At 50.1% G+C, this 17293-nt stretch overlaps 1 long non-coding RNA gene across 1 annotated transcript in view; it reads left to right on the forward strand.

Annotated features, from left to right (window-relative positions):
- Window positions 1–2187: 2187 nt before the first annotated feature.
- Window positions 2188–17293, forward strand: part of LOC149451943 (uncharacterized) — a 32739-nt gene continuing 17633 nt past the window's right edge. The window contains exon 1 of the long non-coding RNA XR_016314954.1: window positions 2188–2361. This is a non-coding gene — a long non-coding RNA (uncharacterized LOC149451943). The remainder of the gene's footprint in view (window positions 2362–17293) is intronic.

Genomic DNA, 17293 nt, shown 5'->3' on the forward strand with positions numbered 1-17293 from the left:
TCAGTGCCCTGATAATCGGTGCCCAGCAGTGCCACCCGCAAGTTCCGCCAAGCAGTGCGCCCACTAGCTCCGCCCACCTGTGCCCAGCAGTGCGCCCACTAGCTCCGCCCACCTGTGCCCAGCAGATCACCCACCTGTGCCCAGCAGTGCACCCACCTGTGCCCAGCAGTGCACCCACCTGTGCCACTCTGCAGTGCCACCTACCTGTGCCCAGAAGTGCCACCTACATGTGCCCAGCAGTTCCACCCACCTGTGCCAACCCACCTGTGCCCACCAGTGCCACCCACCTGTGCCCACCCACCAGTGCTGCCCACCAGTGCCACCCACCAGTGCAGCCCAGCAGTACTGCCAGTCAGTGCCACCAGTCAGTGCCCAGGGGTTGTGCCAGTCAGTGCCGCCAGTCAGTGACCAGCAGTACTGCTAGTCAGTGCCACCAGTCAGTGCCCAGGGGTTGTGCCAGTCAGTGCCGCCAGTCAGTGACCAGCAGTGATGCCAGTCAGTGCCGTCTATCAGTACCCATCATCAGTGTCACCTATCAGTGCCGCCTATCAGTGCTGCATATTAGTGCCGCCTATCCGTGACACCTCATTAGTGCTGTCTATCAGTGCCGCCTATCCGTGCCACCTCATTAGTACTGCCTATCAGTGCCCTTTAGTGCTGCCTATCAGTGCCCATCAGTGCTGCCTCATCAACGCACATCAGTGAAGGAGAAAAAATACCTGTTTGAAAAATTTTATAATAGAAACAAAGAAACTTTTTTTTTTTTTCCAAATTTTTTGCACTTTTTTAATTTATAGTGCAAAAAGTAAAGCGCCCAGTGGCGATTAAATACCACCAAAAGAAAGCTCTATTTGTGAGAAAAAAATGATCAAAATTTCATATGGGTACAATGTTGCATGACCGCACAATTGTCAATCAAAGTGCGGCAACGCTGAAAGCTGACAATTGGCCTGGTAAGGAAGGGGGTATAAGTGCCTGGTAGGCAAGGGGTTAAGAAAGTCTTTGAAACGAATCCCATTGGTATCAATAGGTGGTTTATGGTGCAAAAGCTTACTGGTCTTATTTCCCTCATAATTGTACTCAATGTCAGAATCAACATACAGTCCTGGCTGGTGAGGATTGCGGAGGCATGATGGAACTTCCATGTGTAGAGTGAGGTCACTGTGCAACCTAAATGTGCACAATTTTTTTTTTTTTTAAATTAATTAATACTCGTGAGCCACTAGAAAGGTGCTTACTTACATCAAAAATATAATATAGTGTAATTTAGTGTATTATATAATTATATTAGATCGCAGGGTACGTGGTTTACCCTCACCTTGGAATATATTCTAAATGTGCACAATGCTTTTCAAGGTTGAGGCTGCTATTGTTCTCAAGGCGCACAGAAGTTCTCACTGCCGATCGCTGTTAATATCCTAAATGGATGGTTCTCATTTCTTAACCCTACAGAAAATGTCTGTCAGGACCTGGATCACCAGCAAGTGGCACAGAGGTTCCAAGGGTGGAGGGTTGTAATTCCAGTGCCCACCAGTGGGTGTTTCCCAGCAGCAGTTTTCACATGATGCTGGCTGCTGGGAGGGTATTTAGGTTCTCCTTTTTAGTGTCTTTTGGCTCCAGTGTTTTGCCTAGCCACTGCCAAATCTTGTTTCCAGATATCCTGATCTTGCTCCTGCTCTGTACCTTATACCCATTACCTTGCTGCCTTGCTTCTGCTCTCCCTCGTTCCTTTTCCCAGTTTTGTTCCCCTTCCCATCTACTCAATGCATCTCCAGTTTGTTAGGTGTATTAGTCAGGTATTCTGTCACTGGGTTTTTGGTTCACTTGTATGTTTTGTTTGCTGTGTGCTGATGTTTGAATGGTTTTGGTTTCACTGTAAATAAATCTCACTTAAAGAATTTACAATCTGGTCCCCAATGTCATATACAATAAAAAAATAAATAAAAATAAAAAAGCTAGTCATCATCTCCCTCTTTATATACTGTTCAATTCTAACATGTTTTTTTCATTCTAGTAGTGCCTTTGCACTACAGGACAAAAACGTTTTTTTGTAATCTTAGTGAAAAGCAACAAAAATTCAAATATCATTACAAGGCACTAGTTCATTCAAATTAAATATTCACCGACTTTGATTTCCTTCCTCACTAATCGTTTTCTGGTTTCAATTTCCTCTTATTATCCTGTAGAGATATTATCTAACCTTTTAAACCAGCACAGTGGCTAAATGGTTAGCACTTCCGCCTGGCAGTACTCGGGTCGTTGGTTCAAATCCCAACCATGGCACCACCTGCCTGGAGTTTGCATGTTCTCCCTGTGCCTGCGTGGGTACTTCGGTTTCCTCCCAACTCCAAAGACATGCTGGTAGGTGAATTGTGTCCTGTCTAAATTGTCCCTAGTATGTGTATGTATGAATGTGAGTTAGGGACCTTAGATTGTACGCCCCTTGAGGGTCAGGGACTGATGTGAATGTACAATGTATATGTAAAGCGCTGCGTACATTGATGGCGCTATAGAAGTACCTGAAATAAATAATAAAGGAATTCTAAACATATTTTTTTAACCTCTTCACGTTGGCGTCTCCCAGCCCTTTAAGGGGTTTCAGATGCCAGGAGGTGGGGCGGGGTTTTAGGGTCATGTGACCGTGGTGATTCGTTGTCACAGCAGTCACATGATCGGAAAAGGTCCCGATTGCAAGGGGAGATCGGGACCTTTTCATGAGACACCAACATATATGCTTGGAGCGCACAGGACACACGCTCTGTTCACATATGTGTTTTCAAAAAGTACACAAATATATGGCCGCTCAGCATCAAGACCCAGCCGCGGCATCAAGGGGTTAAATACCAAAGATGTTCTACTCACCTGCTCTGTGTAATGGTCTTGCACAGAGCAACCCTGATCCTCCTCTTCTCGAGTTCCCCACCAGTGCTCCTGGCCCTTCCCTTCTGCTGAGTGCGCCCATAGCAAGCCGCTTACTATGGGGGAATTTGTGTGCCTCGTTGTCTGCAAAGAGACAGAGCAAAGAGCGCAGACTAAGTGTAGTGGGTGTGTAAACATTTTTATAAAGGAAGACAATTATCCAAAAAATGCAGCACATACAAAAATAATCACTTTATGCCACAAATATGACAGGGATGCAGGAGCTATGACTAAGCGCTAGTGGAGCGTGAAACGTGTTAGTGGAATCCCGTATTCCTGTCATATTTGTGGAATATGCTATAAGAAGAAATAAAGGTGATTTACTGGATGTGCGGCCATCAGATCTTTGTATATTGGGGACAGAGCCAGCGCCTGGGATTTAGTGTGTGTGTGGAATGTCATGGAAATTTTGTATTATTGGTCGAACTTTAAATGTGTCATATATTCGTGTTATTCATATGTCTCTCGTGTGGCTTAATTAAAGCTCTGAAGGCTGCAATTGGGCCATGCGCATGTACAATGTATGTATTACAGTACTCAGCTTGGTAATGGATGAGATGGCAGATCTGCGCTTATAGACCGGCGTGTATACCACCACGGCATTCCATGCAAATGCTGCTGTCAGTAGACCGTGGGCCTGTATCCGCATATCAGCAGCATGGTACCACGTGGGCTTCATAACGCAATGCGCAAGCGGTGTGAACTCCACGTGTAGGCTTATGCATATCTTACAACCCATTACTAATCTGAACTGTATCAGGATGGATGTGTTTTAATAAAGATCGTATCGGGCCCATCCAGGTACAGACTGATATTTTTAGGGAGATGCTTGTGCAGAGAATTTTGCATACCAATAGAAGCTAGTAGGACAGGAAATATGACCTCAGATGGCTCATAGGGGGGAAGGGGAGGAAGTCTGCTGACCTCAGAAGACTCATGGGGGAGGACCAGTGATAGATAATAGCAAAGGCTATGCTCCAATTGGAATGTACATCCTCTGTATAGGCAATCCCCATTGCATTGTTCGGTGGGAGGGATTGACTTTATTCATGTGGGGGGCATGTGTGTATTTTTAATAAAACAGAGAGCTGGGTCTAAAATCAGCCCTTATGTGGATTGCAACCAGCCTTAGAGTGTCGTGTGATCATTCTAGGGTAACGGAGCTCCAATCACCCACAATTCAACAGAACCAAAGTATTTGGATGGGCAGGAATCGTGTAGTTTAGCTGCAGTCGTGGTAAGCGGGATTCGCACAGCTTTATGGGGGATTTCTGCGCATCCAACTGCGAGTACTCACGGTAAGGAGAAATTCGTTAAAGCGAATTTCCAAGACAGGAAGACGGAACCAACCTGGAGCCGTGTGTTTTGTTTTTATTTATCAGTTCATGCAATCATTACATTAAATGATATGGTATTATACTGGAAAACAAAGGGCAAGTTTCCCTTTACAATGCTAATCAATGGAAGAGAGGAACCCTTACAGTGCTGGTCCTTGGAGGGAATGCCTTGTTATACAGCTCAAAGAACTCCCATCAGCCTAGGGTGGGGCCCTTGTTGAGAGACTGCTCTGCCACCTGACAACCTGTTCAGTTATTTCTAATAATCTGCTGCATCCAATAATACGTTCCCACCCTTTTTGATTACCAGTGGAACAGCTGATAATAATTCTGACAAAGGACTGAAAGATCCTTTGTCATATTTATTCAAGTTATTCAAAAGATTCTGATTATTCAGTCATTTTCTCAGGGTGGAGTAATTCTGAGAAATATATAACTAATAATTAACATGTAACGTTTATATTAACCACTTGCCATCCGCCTGATGTTTATAAACGGCAGGGTGGCGGCATTCCAGGGGGCGGGTTGCCGTTCATAAACGGCACCCGCCTTTTCTAGCTGTGCGCACTCCCTGGGAGCGCGCAGCACCGCGATCCGATGCCCGCTGTGTCCTCCGGACACAGTGAAACACTGATCGTCGAACGGGGTCGTCTGTACGAGGTCCCGATCATGTGGTCACTGATTGGCCAATCGGTGATCACATTCAAAGTAGTAAGCAAGATGTCACTTGTGACATAATTGCTTACTACGTGTGAAATCTGTGAATGATCACAGAGATCACATGGTACAGGGCTATTCACAACAGCCTTGTACCATGTGACAAGGTGTGACCAATCACAGCTCATTCAGTATTTCTCAATGACTGCAAGAATGCAGACAGAGAGAAAGAGAAAATGATTGCTTTTACATTCTATATGGATGTAAAAGCAATCACTGTAAAAAAAAAAAAAAAAAAAAAAAAAATCTTCATCACCCCCCACAAGTAGGACAGTGTCACCATAGTGACACTGTACTGCTAGGGTGACAGTATGTAAAAAAAAAAACATAAATAATAATATAAATAAAATAAAAATGTAAGAAAATGTTTAAAAATGATCATTTTTGGTTATAAACTAATTTGGCTTTTTTTTTTTTTTTTTTTACTAAAAAGATAACGGAATACATTTTGGTCAAGATTTATGATGAAAGATTATTTATTTGCAAAATTTTATAAGAAAAACACTTTTTTTCAAAATTTTTGGACTTTTTCATTTACATAGCAAAAAAAATCAAAATCCCAGCGGTGAATAAATACCACCAAAATAAAGCTTTATCTGTCTCAAAAAAATGTTAAAAAATTCATATGGGTACAGTATTGCATGACCGCGCAATTGTCATTCAAAGTGTGATAAAGCTGAAAATTGGCCTGGACTGGAAGGGGGTGAAAGTGTCCGGACTGGAAGGGGGTAAAAGTGTCCGGACTGGAAGGGGGTAAAAGTGTCCGGACTGGAAGGGGGTGAAAGTGTCCGGACTGGAAGGGGGTGAAAGTGTCCAGACTGGAAGGGGGTGAAAGTGTCCGGACTGGAAGGGGGTAAAAGTGTCCGGACTGGAAGGGGGTGAAAGTGTCCGGACTGGAAGGGGGTGAAAGTGTCCGGACTGGAAGAGGGTAAAAGTGTCCAGACTGGAAGGGGGTAAAAGTGTCCGGACTGGAAGGGGGGGAAAGTGTCCGGACTGGAAGGGGGTAAAAGTGTCCGGACTGGAAGGGGGGGAAAGTGTCCGGACTGGAAGGGGGGAAAGTGTCCGGACTGGAAGTGGTTAAGAAACATTCATCAATGATCCAGATAACCAGAATCCAATTAATAAGGAATGTCATCAATGGTCCTTGGGACACAAATCAAAGTTTATTCCGACTAAATTGACAGGATTGGCATTAATCCTCAATAGAATGGTTCTGCTTGGGAACCATTTAAAAAATTATAATGTAATCTCATTTCCTTTACATAGCATGAGATCCGCACCCAGCCTATTGTCCTCCAGACCAGATAGAATTCCCAAAACAAGTTGGCAGATCTGGGTGTGGACATTTCTATACAGTAGGTATGCCAACCTTCTCCAGAAACAATGACTTCTCAGTCATAAAACATTCATGTTGTATCATTTAGATAATCAATATAAAATCCTATATTTTCTTTTCTTCACCAGAACATGTTTCTCTGCAGGACACAATCAATTATTGTATTTATAAAAGTCACATCTGTGTCCTGAAATCCAGACTTCTCCCCTTTTAATCTCCTGCAATGCCTTGAAAATGTTTGTCAAATCTTTGATGTAAGAGGGAGTCCTTCCAACGTAGAGCTGTGGATGTGCAGCAACAAACTGTTACCTTTTATGTCAATCATTACATTTCTGAAGCCATTGGATGCTGTGGAGGCTGCTTTGGAAATTTAAAAGAGAAGTATGTTTTTTTTTTTTTTAAATCCCCCCAACAACAATAAATATCCCCCCCCCCCCGTAACAATAGACTCCTGCCAGCAACAATACAGTAGCCCCCCAGCAACCAGCATCAATAGGTCCTGCAGCAGCCAGCAACAATAGACCCCTCACTCTACAGTAAACCCCTACCAGCAACAAGTTATCCCCTAGCAACAAAATCTGCACCCAGCAACAATAGTTCACCCCCAGCAGAAACAGACCCCCAGCAACAAGAGACCCCATGAAAAATATCCCCCCCAACAACAGCAGCAGTACAGTAGATCTCCCAGAAACCAGCATCAATAGGTCCTCCAGCAGCCAGCAACAATAAACCTTTCCTTCCATAGTAGATACGTACCAGCAGCAACCAATCCCCTAGCAACATAAGACCCCCCCAGCAACAATAGATTCACCCCAGCAGCAACAGACTCCCCCAGCAACAACAGGTCCCTGCCAACATCTGTACAGTAACTCTCCCAGCAGCCAGCATCAATAGATCCTCCAGCTACCAGCAACAATAGACCTCTCCCTCCAAAGTAGATTCCTACCATCAACAAGAGACCTCACCAGCAGCAATCATCCCCCAGCTACAATAGATCCCTCAGCAGCCAGCATGTTTATAAACAATGTTACTTTGTATCTCTCTATCTCCCGTCTGATCGATGTTTATAAACAATATTACTTTGTATCTCTCCATCTCCCGTCTGATCGATGTTTATAAACAAGGTTACTTTTTAATTCTCTATCTCCCGTCTGATCGATGTTTATAAACAATGTTACTTTGTATCTCTCTATCTCCCATCTGATTGATGTTTATAAACAGTTACTTTGTATCTCTCTATTTCCCGTCTGATCGATATTTATAAACAATGTTACTTTGTATCTCTCTATCTCCCATCTGATCGATGTTTATAAACAATGTTACTTTGTATCTCTCTATTTCCCGTCTGATCGATATTTATAAACAATGTTACTTTGTATCTCTCTATCTCCCGTCTGATCGATGTTTATAAACAATGTTACTTTGTATCTCTCCATCTCCCGTCTGATCGATATTTATAAACAATGTTACTTTTTATCTCTCTATCTCCCGTCTGATCGATGTTTATAAACAAGGTTACTTTTTATCTCTCTATCTCCCATTTGATTGATGTTTATAAATAGAGATGAGCGAAGAAATGAAAAATTCGATTCGACTGATTCGGCGAATTCGTGGACAATATTCGATTCGAGTCGAATAAATTCGCTGTGAATTTAACTTAAAAAAGGGTGTTTCTAGCCTTCAGAGAGACTTAATATTAGTGCAGAACACTGTACCTTTAATTTAAATGCCCTTGGAGTCTGCTGGGGAAGAGAAATAATACTGTCAGTCAGTATGACATGCAGATGAGTGCCGTCGATCTTAGAATCACCGCACACTTCACTCATTTGGCCAGCCACGGGGCCAAAACCAGTGTTTGGAGCCACAGTGTGGCGGTGGAGGCAGCAGCAATGGGAGGCCATACAGCAACCTATGACAAAATGGAAACCAGCAGGAGTGTGAGGAGACCTGAAAGTGGCACATGCAGTGGGAGCAATGGGAGGCGGTACAAGGACCCATGTCACACTGTGGACCCAGCAGCAGCGTGACCAGGCGGTACGGGGGCCCATGGCAGATTACAGGCCTGGCAGCAGCAATGGGAGGCCCGTAATCTGCCAGCACCCTATGACAAAAAATGGAACACACCAGCAGTGTGTGAGGAGACCTGAAAGTGGCACATGGCAGAGTGTGGCGATGGAGACAGCAGCAATGGGAGGCCGTACAGGGACCCATGAGAGACTCTGGACCTGGTAGCAGCATGAGGAGGCGGTATAGGGGCCCATGGCAGATTAGGGGCCTGGCAGCAGCTATAGGAGGCCCGCAATCTGCCAGCACCCTATGACAAAAAATTGAACACACCAGCAGTGTGTGAGGAGACCTGAAAGTGGCACATGGCATGAGACACTCTGGACCTGGCAGCAGCATGAGGAGGCGGTATATAGGGGCCCATGGCAGATTAGGGGCCTGGCAGCAGCTATGGGAGGCCCGTAATCTGCCAGCACCCTATGTCAAAAAATTGAAAACACAAGCAGTGTGTGAGGAGACCTGAAAGTGGCACATGTTTGGGGCATGATTCATGGCGGATTTAGTCAGTTGTGTCAGGAACTAGTGGTTTGAAATCCAGACTAATCCACGCCTGATTCATTTTCACAAACGTGAGTCTCTCCACACTTTGGGTGGACAGTCGTGTCCTCCGCGGAGTTGCAATACCTCCTGCCGCACTAAACACGTGCTCCGATGCCACGCTACTGGCCGGGCATGACAGCCTTTCAAGGGCAAATTCAGCTAGTTGGGGTCAAAGGTCAAGTTTTGTTGCCCAGTAGTCAAGGGGATTGTCTACCTCGGTTGGCAGGGTGCTGTCCAAGTAGGCCCAAGCCTGTTGTTTGAGGTCCTGCTCCAGGTCCACCTGATGCTGCTGCTGCTGCGGCTGGTTAGTAGTTTCCTCACTGCGCTGGTGAAGAAAGCTACTCATCATCGACTGCAGACTGAGGCAGCCGCTGCTGGTGGAGCTGCCACTGCTCCTACCACCCCACCCCTCCCCTGCTGCCATGGCAGCGGAACGCGAGCGCACAGGGCCCACAGTGTCTGAGGATGGACGTTGGCGCAGAAAGGCAGAGACCAGCTGACTACATAGGTGGTTTTTATAGTACGTTATTTTGGCCTCCCTCTCAGCAGGTGTGAAAAAGGCCACCATTTTTGAACGGTAGCGAGGGTCCAACAAGGTGGACAGCCAAAAGTCATCTCTCTGTCTGATGGTTATTATTCGGCTGTCGCTACGCAAGCAACCGAGCATGCTATGGGCCATTTGTGCCAAGGAATGCGAGGGACTCCCTGCCTCCATCTCCACAGCATACTGCCACGGTGCGTCTGGGTCCTCTGTCTCCTCCTCCTCCTCCTCTACCAGATGCTCCTGCTCCTCCACTCCTGTCCGCTGAGTGGAAAAACCACCCATTTCACTCAATAATTCCTGAGCACCAATGTCCTCCTCTACCTCCTCCTCTTCTTCCTGTCCTGCCCCCACAGGGGTCATGTGGCGTTGAGATCTGTGCGCCACGTCTACCGCACCCTGACCAGCCATTGTTAACAGCATTTGTTCCAGGACGTGCAACAGAGGAATGACGTCGTTCATCCCATAGTCCTGCCGACTCACGAATAGCGTGGCCTCCTCAAAGGGCCTGAGCAAGCGGCAGGTGTCACGCATGAGCTGCCAATGGCTGACATCTAAGTTACACAGGGGAGTACCTTTATCCGCTTGTAACATCAGGAAATCGGTGATGGCCTTTCGCTGTTCGTAAAGGCGGTCTAACATATGTAGGGTTGAATTCCACCTTGTTGCAACGTCACAGCATGAGGAGGCAGTATATAGGGGCCCATGGCAGATTACGTGCCTGGCAGCAGCAATGGGAGGCCCGTAATCTGCCAGCACCCTATGTCAAAAAATTGAACACACCAGCAGTGTGAGGAGACCTGAAAGTGGCACATGGCAGAGTGTGGCGATGGAGACAGCAGCAATGGGAGGCCGTACAGGGACCCATGAGAGACTCTGGACCTGGCAGCAGCATGAGGAGGCGGTATATAGGGGCCTATGGCAGATTAGGGGCCTGGCAGCAGCTATAGGAGGCCCGTAATCTGCCAGCACCCTATGTCAAAAAATTCTACACACCAGCAGTGTGTGAGGAGACCTGAAAGTGGCACATGGCAGAGTGTGGCGATGGAGACAGCAGCAATGGGAGGCCGTACAGGGACCCATGAGAGACTCTGGACCTGGCAGCAGCATGAGGAGGCGGTATATAGGGGCCTATGGCAGATTAGGGGCCTGGCAGCAGCTATGGGAGGCCCGTAATCTGCCAGCACCCTATGTCAAAAAATTCTACACACCAGCAGTGTGTGAGGAGACCTGAAAGTGGCACATGGCAGAGTGTGGCGATGGAGACAGCAGCAATAGGAGGCCGTACAGGGACCCATGAGAGACTCTGGACCTGGCAGCAGCATGAGGAGGCGGTATATAGGGGCCTATGGCAGATTAGGGGCCTGGCAGCAGCAATGGGAGGCCCGTAATCTGCCAGCACCCTATGTCAAAAAATTCTACACACCAGCAGTGTGAGGAGACCTGAAAGTGGCACATGGCAGAGTGTGGCGATGGAGACAGCAGCAATGGGAGGCCGTACAGGGACCCATGAGAGACTCTGGACCTGGCAGCAGCATGAGGAGGCGGTATATAGGGGCCTATGGCAGATTAGGGGCCTGGCAGCAGCTATGGGAGGCCCGTAATCTGCCAGCACCCTATGTCAAAAAATTCTACACACCAGCAGTGTGAGGAGACCTGAAAGTGGCACATGGCAGAGTGTGGCGATGGAGACAGCAGCAATGGGAGGCCGTACAGGGACCCATGAGAGACTCTGGAGCTGGCAGCAGCATGAGGAGGCGGTATATAGGGGCCTATGGCAGATTAGGGGCCTGGCAGCAGCTATAGGAGGCCCGTAATCTGCCAGCACCCTATGTCAAAAAATTCTACACACCAGCAGTGTGTGAGGAGACCTGAAAGTGGCACATGGCAGAGTGTGGCAATGGAGACAGCAGCAATGGGAGGCCGTACAGGGACCCATGAGAGACTCTGGACCTGGCAGCAGCATGAGGAGGCGGTATATAGGGGCCTATGGCAGATTAGGGGCCTGGCAGCAGCTATGGGAGGCCCGTAATCTGCCAGCACCCTATGTCAAAAAATTCTACACACCAGCAGTGTGAGGAGACCTGAAAGTGGCACATGGCAGAGTGTGGCGATGGAGACAGCAGCAATGGGAGGCCGTACAGGGACCCATGAGAGACTCTGGAGCTGGCAGCAGCATGAGGAGGCGGTATATAGGGGCCTATGGCAGATTAGGGGCCTGGCAGCAGCTATAGGAGGCCCGTAATCTGCCAGCACCCTATGTCAAAAAATTCTACACACCAGCAGTGTGTGAGGAGACCTGAAAGTGGCACATGGCAGAGTGTGGCAATGGAGACAGCAGCAATGGGAGGCCGTACAGGGACCCATGAGAGACTCTGGACCTGGCAGCAGCATGAGGAGGCGGTATATAGGGGCCTATGGCAGATTAGGGGCCTGGCAGCAGCAATGGGAGGCCCGTAATCTGCCAGCACCCTATGTCAAAAAATTCTACACACCAGCAGTGTGTGAGGAGACCTGAAAGTGGCACATGGCAGAGTGTGGCGATGGAGACAGCAGCAATGGGAGGCCGTAAAGGGACCCATGAGAGACTCTGGACCTGGCAGCAGCATGAGGAGGCGGTATATAGGGGCCTATGGCAGATTAGGGGCCTGGCAGCAGCTATGGGAGGCCCGTAATCTGCCAGCACCCTATGTCAAAAAATTCTACACACCAGCAGTGTGTGAGGAGACCTGAAAGTGGCACATGGCAGAGTGTGGCGATGGAGACAGCAGCAATAGGAGGCCGTACAGGGACCCATGAGAGACTCTGGACCTGGCAGCAGCATGAGGAGGCGGTATATAGGGGCCTATGGCAGATTAGGGGCCTGGCAGCAGCAATGGGAGGCCCGTAATCTGCCAGCACCCTATGTCAAAAAATTCTACACACCAGCAGTGTGAGGAGACCTGAAAGTGGCACATGGCAGAGTGTGGCGATGGAGACAGCAGCAATGGGAGGCCGTACAGGGACCCATGAGAGACTCTGGACCTGGCAGCAGCATGAGGAGGCGGTATATAGGGGCCTATGGCAGATTAGGGGCCTGGCAGCAGCTATAGGAGGCCCGTAATCTGCCAGCACCCTATGTCAAAAAATTCTACACACCAGCAGTGTGTGAGGAGACCTGAAAGTGGCACATGGCAGAGTGTGGCGATGGAGACAGCAGCAATGGGAGGCCGTACAGGGACCCATGAGAGACTCTGGACCTGGCAGCAGCATGAGGAGGCGGTATATAGGGGCCTATGGCAGATTAGGGGCCTGGCAGCAGCTATGGGAGGCCCGTAATCTGCCAGCACCCTATGTCAAAAAATTCTACACACCAGCAGTGTGTGAGGAGACCTGAAAGTGGCACATGGCAGAGTGTGGCGATGGAGACAGCAGCAATAGGAGGCCGTACAGGGACCCATGAGAGACTCTGGACCTGGCAGCAGCATGAGGAGGCGGTATATAGGGGCCTATGGCAGATTAGGGGCCTGGCAGCAGCAATGGGAGGCCCGTAATCTGCCAGCACCCTATGTCAAAAAATTCTACACACCAGCAGTGTGAGGAGACCTGAAAGTGGCACATGGCAGAGTGTGGCGATGGAGACAGCAGCAATGGGAGGCCGTACAGGGACCCATGAGAGACTCTGGACCTGGCAGCAGCATGAGGAGGCGGTATATAGGGGCCTATGGCAGATTAGGGGCCTGGAAGCAGCTATGGGAGGCCCGTAATCTGCCAGCACCCTATGTCAAAAAATTCTACACACCAGCAGTGTGAGGAGACCTGAAAGTGGCACATGGCAGAGTGTGGCGATGGAGACAGCAGCAATGGGAGGCCGTACAGGGACCCATGAGAGACTCTGGACCTGGCAGCAGCATGAGGAGGCGGTATATAGGGGCCTATGGCAGATTAGGGGCCTGGCAGCAGCAATGGGAGGCCCGTAATCTGCCAGCACCCTATGTCAAAAAATTCTACACACCAGCAGTGTGTGAGGAGACCTGAAAGTGGCACATGGCAGAGTGTGGCGATGGAGACAGCAGCAATGGGAGGCCGTGCAGGGACCCATGAGAGACTCTGGACCTGGCAGCAGCATGAGGAGGCGGTATATAGGGGCCTATGGCAGATTAGGGGCCTGGCAGAAGCAATGGGAGGCCCGTAATCTGCCAGCACCCTATGTCAAAAAATTCTACACACCAGCAGTGTGAGGAGACCTGAAAGTGGCACATGGCAGAGTGTGGCAATGGAGACAGCAGCAATGGGAGGCCGTACAGGGACCCATGAGAGACTCTGGACCTGGCAGCAGCATGAGGAGGCGGTATATGGGGGCCTATGGCAGATTAGGGGCCTGGCAGCAGCAATGGGAGGCCCGTAATCTGCCAGCACCCTATGTCAAAAAATTCTACACACCAGCAGTGTGAGGAGACCTGAAAGTGGCACATGGCAGAGTGTGGCGATGGAGACAGCAGCAATGGGAGGCCGTACAGGGACCCATGAGAGACTCTGGACCTGGCAGCAGCACGAGGAGGCGGTATATAGGGGCCTATGGCAGATTAGGGGCCTGGCAGCAGCTATAGGAGGCCCGTAATCTGCCAGCACCCTATGTCAAAAAATTCTACACACCAGCAGTGTGTGAGGAGACCTGAAAGTGGCACATGGCAGAGTGTGGCGATGGAGACAGCAGCAATGGGAGGCCGTACAGGGACCCATGAGAGACTCTGGACCTGGCAGCAGCATGAGGAGGCGGTATATAGGGGCCTATGGCAGATTAGGGGCCTGGCAGCAGCTATAGGAGGCCCGTAATCTGCCAGCACCCTATGTCAAAAAATTCTACACAACAGCAGTGTTTGAGGAGACCTGAAAGTGGCACATGGCAGAGTGTGGCGATGGAGACAGCAGCAATGGGAGGCCGTACAGGGACCCATGAGAGACTCTGGACCTGGCAGCAGCATGAGGAGGCGGTATATAGGGGCCTATGGCAGATTAGGGGCCTGGCAGCAGCAATGGGAGGCCCGTAATCTGCCAGCACCCTATGTCAAAAAATTCTACACACCAGCAGTGTGTGAGGAGACCTGAAAGTGGCACATGGCAGAGTGTGGCAATCTAGACAGCAGCAATGGGAGGCCGTACAGGGACCCATGAGAGACTCTGGACCTGGCAGCAGCATGAGGAGGCGGTATATGGGGGCCTATGGCAGATTAGGGGCCTGGCAGCAGCAATGGGAGGCCCGTAATCTGCCAGCACCCTATGTCAAAAAATTCTACACACCAGCAGTGTGAGGAGACCTGAAAGTGGCACATGGCAGAGTGTGGCGATGGAGACAGCAGCAATGGGAGGCCGTACAGGGACCCATGAGAGACTCTGGACCTGGCAGCAGCACGAGGAGGCGGTATATAGGGGCCTATGGCAGATTAGGGGCCTGGCAGCAGCTATAGGAGGCCCGTAATCTGCCAGCACCCTATGTCAAAAAATTCTACACACCAGCAGTGTGTGAGGAGACCTGAAAGTGGCACATGGCAGAGTGTGGCGATGGAGACAGCAGCAATGGGAGGCCGTACAGGGACCCATGAGAGACTCTGGACCTGGCAGCAGCATGAGGAGGCGGTATATAGGGGCCTATGGCAGATTAGGGGCCTGGCAGCAGCTATAGGAGGCCCGTAATCTGCCAGCACCCTATGTCAAAAAATTCTACACAACAGCAGTGTGTGAGGAGACCTGAAAGTGGCACATGGCAGAGTGTGGCGATGGAGACAGCAGCAATGGGAGGCCGTACAGGGACCCATGAGAGACTCTGGACCTGGCAGCAGCATGAGGAGGCGGTATATAGGGGCCTATGGCAGATTAGGGGCCTGGCAGCAGCTATGGGAGGCCCGTAATCTGCCAGCACCCTATGTCAAAAAATTCTACACACCAGCAGTGTGAGGAGACCTGAAAGTGGCACATGGCAGAGTGTGGCGATGGAGACAGCAGCAATGGGAGGCCGTACAGGGACCCATGAGAGACTCTGGACCTGGCAGCAGCATGAGGAGGCGGTATATAGGGGCCTATGGCAGATTAGGGGCCTGGCAGCAGCAATTGGAGGCCTGTAATCTGCCAGCACCCTATGTCAAAAAATTCTACACACCAGCAGTGTGTGAGGAGACCTGAAAGTGGCACATGGCAGAGTGTGGCGATGGAGACAGCAGCAATGGGAGGCCGTACAGGGACCCATGAGAGACTCTGGACCTGGCAGCAGCATGAGGAGGCGGTATATAGGGGCCTATGGCAGATTAGGGGCCTGGCAGCAGCTATGGGAGGCCCGTAATCTGCCAGCACCCTATGTCAAAAAATTCTACACACCAGCAGTGTGTGAGGAGACCTGAAAGTGGCACATGGCAGAGTGTGGCGATGGAGACAGCAGCAATAGGAGGCCGTACAGGGACCCATGAGAGACTCTGGACCTGGCAGCAGCATGAGGAGGCGGTATATAGGGGCCTATGGCAGATTAGGGGCCTGGCAGCAGCAATGGGAGGCCCGTAATCTGCCAGCACCCTATGTCAAAAAATTCTACACACCAGCAGTGTGAGGAGACCTGAAAGTGGCACATGGCAGAGTGTGGCGATGGAGACAGCAGCAATGGGAGGCCGTACAGGGACCCATGAGAGACTCTGGACCTGGCAGCAGCATGAGGAGGCGGTATATAGGGGCCTATGGCAGATTAGGGGCCTGGCAGCAGCTATAGGAGGCCCGTAATCTGCCAGCACCCTATGTCAAAAAATTCTACACACCAGCAGTGTGTGAGGAGACCTGAAAGTGGCACATGGCAGAGTGTGGCGATGGAGACAGCAGCAATGGGAGGCCGTACAGGGACCCATGAGAGACTCTGGACCTGGCAGCAGCATGAGGAGGCGGTATATAGGGGCCTATGGCAGATTAGGGGCCTGGCAGCAGCAATGGGAGGCCCGTAATCTGCCAGCACTCTATGTCAAAAAATTCTACACACCAGCAGTGTGTGAGGAGACCTGAAAGTGGCACATGGCAGAGTGTGGCGATGGAGACAGCAGCAATAGGAGGCCGTACAGGGACCCATGAGAGACTCTGGACCTGGCAGCAGCATGAGGAGGCGGTATATAGGGGCCTATGGCAGATTAGGGGCCTGGCAGCAGCAATGGGAGGCCCGTAATCTGCCAGCACCCTATGTCAAAAAATTCTACACACCAGCAGTGTGAGGAGACCTGAAAGTGGCACATGGCAGAGTGTGGCGATGGAGACAGCAGCAATGGGAGGCCGTACAGGGACCCATGAGAGACTCTGGACCTGGCAGCAGCATGAGGAGGCGGTATATAGGGGCCTATGGCAGATTAGGGGCCTGGCAGCAGCTATAGGAGGCCCGTAATCTGCCAGCACCCTATGTCAAAAAATTCTACACAACAGCAGTGTGTGAGGAGACCTGAAAGTGGCACATGGCAGAGTGTGGCGATGGAGACAGCAGCAATGGGAGGCCGTACAGGGACCCATGAGAGACTCTGGACCTGGCAGCAGCATGAGGAGGCGGTATATAGGGGCCTATGGCAGATTAGGGGCCTGGCAGCAGCTATAGGAGGCCCGTAATCTGCCAGCACCCTATGTCAAAAAATTCTACACAACAGCAGTGTTTGAGGAGACCTGAAAGTGGCACATGGCAGAGTGTGGCGATGGAGACAGCAGCAATGGGAGGCCGTACAGGGACCCATGAGAGACTCTGGACCTGGCAGCAGCATGAGGAGGCGGTATATAGGGGCCTATGGCAGATTAGGGGCCTGGCAGCAGCAATGGGAGGCCCGTAATCTGCCAGCACCCTATGTCAAA

This window comes from Staurois parvus, unplaced genomic scaffold, assembly GCF_062004578.1.
Source record: "Staurois parvus isolate SC_StPar_1 unplaced genomic scaffold, SC_StPar_1.0 ptg000503l, whole genome shotgun sequence".
NCBI lineage: Eukaryota > Metazoa > Chordata > Amphibia > Anura > Ranidae > Staurois > Staurois parvus.